The 3,690-nt window shown below is 39.0% G+C and overlaps 1 long non-coding RNA gene across 1 annotated transcript; it reads right to left on the bottom strand.

The window, feature by feature from the left end:
• Positions 1–1,121: 1,121 nt before the first annotated feature.
• Positions 1,122–2,089, bottom strand: LOC145428443 (uncharacterized). Its single transcript, XR_013908736.1, has 2 exons — positions 1,950–2,089; positions 1,122–1,370 (listed from the first exon to the last, which is right to left on the bottom strand). It is a non-coding gene; the product is annotated as an uncharacterized LOC145428443 (long non-coding RNA).
• Positions 2,090–3,690: the final 1,601 nt, after the last annotated feature.

The raw sequence follows: 3,690 nt of genomic DNA, 5'->3' as shown, positions 1-3,690 counted from the left end.
CTCCAGGGATCCGACATCGAAGGACCAATTAATGATAGGTTTGTAGCTTGAACCTATTCGCTGGAACGTTGAAGACAATATAATTACACAGCAAAGCAAGACACGAGTAGGCACAGTTCTTCATGTTTCTCGTGCACGGGAGAGACCGGACAAACGCCGTTCTTTCGCTTGACCCCAGTTGCTCTCGTCCGTTCCCCCGTAACACTGCCCTTTTATTGAGGTCACATGAATATGCATCGGTTCATTAACATATGACATCTACATACAAACAAAGAGTACCTTGCGTGTGTGTGTGTGTGTGTGTGTGTGTGTGTGTGTGTGTGTGGTGTGATTTGTGTGAGGTCAAGATGTGACCCTGTGAAGACGCCCCAAAGCTGGTGCCAGGCGTCTAGCAGATCTATCTAAACAAAAGGCTCTTATACTTAAAGAGATATACGTGTGTTTGCTATACCATATATCAACAAAGAGAAGATAGGACCTCTCTGATGTTCCTAGACTGTGGGTGTGCATTCTAGTGTGGAATACACACCAAGCCTTTGCAGCCTGCTAAAGATCACAGTCCTATCACTACACAATTGATTATACACCTCTAAGCATATATGGTTCAATATTTCTAAGCATAAATGACAATCAACAATACAAAACCTAACATTTTCTCTTAGTATTTAAGTATGAACATGAAGTCAACTGCACAAAACAAAGATGAAAACCAGCACAAAGACAATTCAAAGTGATCGCATCATTGCACACCTGCCTACCGGTTATATATTTACAACAATCTTTAACAGTTATTACACAGCAAATCCAGCATGTCCAAATTAACACTGTCGGATTTGATTTCAACACTATTAAAGTGTCTATATGGGTCCACACCAGAGAGTGTTAATTTAACTCTTTTTGGAGAGTTGGTACGTTAACTCTGATTTAGTGTTAAACACCAAATCTGTCTGGAGTTGATAATTTAACACTTGGTGTTAAGAGTTTATATATTAACTCTCAAAGAGTATTTTAGTTTAACTACGTAAGAGTTATCTTCTAATTCATTCTAAAAAGCAGGAATTTTACTGTTCTGAACTTCTAGAAATTTCTTTTGGAAATAAACATTTACTAAAAAGATGCAATGGTTTTTGAAAAACATTTATTCTGAACTGTGCACCACAATTTCAAAACATTTTCTGAAAGATGTAACAGTGTACATGTTCTCACTTTCATTAGAATTGTGTTTATCAAAAGGTCTGACATGGTAAATGCAAATAACAGCATTCTCATCACTTATTTCTTCAATACAATATGCATGTCCTTCATTCATCACTTTGTGGAACTTCAACGCACTTCTGCTCTCCCCCATATTCCATCTTCACAAGCATATCCTGTGTGGAGATTGAATAAAAATTAGTTGACACTAATTAATGGCACAAATAATCCAGTAAACAATTGCAGCACAGTAAAAAAAAAAGGAATCCTCTTTGAGCCATTACTTGTGTAAAGTATTTTCCCAAAAGACAAGGACACAGGCAACAGGTAATACTGAACTAAATGTAAAACCTCAACTTTTTTCATTTTTACCTAAACCGTGTGCACAAAACTCTGGAGGGATCTATGCTAACGTAGAATCCAGTCAGGACGTCAGCTACTGCTGTTTGCTCGTTTTTTTTATGGGCGATCGTTTTCAGGCTTCAAGCAGCACCATTATACCAACATTTCACATTCTAGACATTGTTTTAGGTGTATTTGACCAAAAGTTTGACTGAAAATTCACATGCAAGCTTTTTTTCAAGGCTGTGGTTTTTGCCCGCAAACAATACCTTTCAGCTAGCTAAAACAGAATATTATGCTATCAGCGAGCAACATGGCTAATGCCTTTCACACAGCTTTGTCTCAACTCCAAAGAGCCACAGAAGTAAAAGCTCATAATAATAATTGAACCAATCTTTGAAAAAATGACTTACCAAGCATGGCAAACAACTCAAATATGTAGAGCAAAATGTTCTGAAACGGCTTCACTTCAGCTTCGATTGGAGCCGTGCTGGGGGCGGAGTCTGTGAATTTACTCTGTTGGTGTCATAGCCCCTCTAGGAGTTCAGAGTTAAGAGGTCAAGAGTTAATGTTTCCATTGTAACACCTCCAGATTTGACAGAGAAACACTCATTTTTAACACTCGATTTTAACTACTATCATTTTACACCTCAGAGTTACATTAAAAGAATGTGACTCTACTTAGAGTAAAATTAACTCTACTTTTGCAAGGAGACTATTAACACCAAAACATTTAACACTTTTGAATTTGCTGTGTACTTCTTCTAAGGGGTGCCTTCTTTGTTTATCTGCCCGAGAGCTGCCACCAGTCCCATCTGAAGCCTTCCCCACACCGCAGTCTCAATTCATGCTCAAGCCACCTGACATTATTTACTAGAAATGCTGTCAAACCTAAAATGAAAATGTGGTCCCAGTCTTAGTTATGAGCTGGCTTAGGGGCCTATACAGAGCAGCAATGGACACAGTGCATCACCTTGGTACATACTTGATGGTGACTTGTGTGATTGGCTTGGAGTTGGCCTCCATTGTTGTAATCCACAGTCCCTTTGAGTTCCTGATAAATGCTATTAACATGCTTTTAGCCGTGTACAGTGGACAAGCACTCCACTATCTGTGTCAGGGACATTCGGTCATAGTGGGTTTCTGAGGATGGTCTGCCTGATCTTGGAGTCCCAAACAACATCAGATTTGAATTGACGGTTGCACCAAATGATATACATCAGAGTAACATATGGTTAGATAATATAGGGTTAGGTTATAGGTAAATGACACATCGCCCAATTACCATCCCGAGCTGAAAAGAAGAACACGACTTACTAGAGTAAGTCATCTACTAATCAGGAGGTTGGAGATCCAATCCCCGGCTGCTCCAGTCTCCGGGTTGCATGCCCACTTAGGTATGTTCATTGAAGTATGACTCTGGGGCACTTTGCTTTCTTTCACTTTGAAGATGAATCTAATTCAGGAGTCGGATAAATCGGTTGAAATATAAAGTAGTGAAAAACAGTCAATGAAACCCTGGACCCCAGAGGGTCAATGCACATATTTATAATTCATCCATTCATTCTGTACTATATAAACAAATTTAGAAGTGCTCAATAAAGCATTACATGTAAAGACCACAAAGGACCTAACGAAGAGGTTTACACTTTAGCTCATTTATTTGTTAAACATATTTACCTTAATCAAAAGTCCAAACAAAACAGGGGATAAAAAGTTACAGTTATTTGATACACCAGAGGTCACTAACAGGCGGACTGCGGTCTGGATCCAGACCCACAAGCTGTCCCATATGGACCTGGACCTGCAGCCAAAACACAAGGTTATGATCTAAGAGCTGAGGGGAGCTTTTAAAGCTGAAATCGATGAATGTGTACGTAAATGATCCCCATTATTCATATTTGGACATATGGATTTAAAATAGCTTTACTCGTGGTCAGATTTATAATAATGGCAGGATATAAAAATAACATTGAAAGTTTTCATTCAGTTTCATCCCCCAAAAATCAAAGTAAGTCCCAAAGAATGAATGAAGTAGATGTTTTTGTATGAAGCATTTAGTCAAACTGCTGATCACCAGCCTGTGCTGAGAGCGAATTGGAGACATTTGCTCCCAGCAAACTTCTGAGCAGGCAAGCTTGCTCAACAGCTATC

The sequence above is a fragment of the Astatotilapia calliptera genome, chromosome 4, assembly GCF_964374335.1.
Source record: "Astatotilapia calliptera chromosome 4, fAstCal68.1, whole genome shotgun sequence".
Classification (NCBI taxonomy): Eukaryota; Metazoa; Chordata; class Actinopteri; order Cichliformes; family Cichlidae; genus Astatotilapia; species Astatotilapia calliptera.
Note: the sequence above shows the minus strand (reverse complement) of the source record. Positions and strands in the feature narration are given on the sequence as shown.